Source organism: Cyanistes caeruleus, chromosome 1 (assembly GCF_971803275.1).
Source record: "Cyanistes caeruleus chromosome 1, bCyaCae1.hap1.1, whole genome shotgun sequence".
Taxonomy (NCBI): Eukaryota; Metazoa; Chordata; class Aves; order Passeriformes; family Paridae; genus Cyanistes; species Cyanistes caeruleus.
Genome location: NC_141701.1, coordinates 110,229,762 through 110,230,186, shown reverse-complemented (window position 1 = coordinate 110,230,186; position 425 = coordinate 110,229,762).

Genomic DNA, 425 nt, shown 5'->3' with positions numbered 1-425 from the left:
GTCTCCTGTATTTCCTGTCACTTGTGATTTTTGAGGCTTGTTAAATTTACGATATTTCACTTACTTGCAGTGCTTTTAGGACTTCTGAGTGTACTTCCTCAGATACAGAAATGAAACAGACTCAGTGAGCAGTGTAGTGTAAGCTGCCTTAATATTTTAATAATGGTATCTTTTTAATATGCTCAGCATTTAGATGTGTAAACAAATGTTTATATTCTAAGTAAGATCCTAATTTATCTGATTTCATGCTTGAAAAAGCATGTTTGTGGATCAGGTTGTATTTATCCCTAATTAATTTAAGATGTTCTTAATTTAATGTGCAGAAATATTTGAAGTTTTGCAAGCCAGTTTCCTTTTTGAAACTGAAATCAGCAAGTCAGGAGTATTTTCTTTGATATGAAGTGTAGTCACCTGCTTCTTTCCTG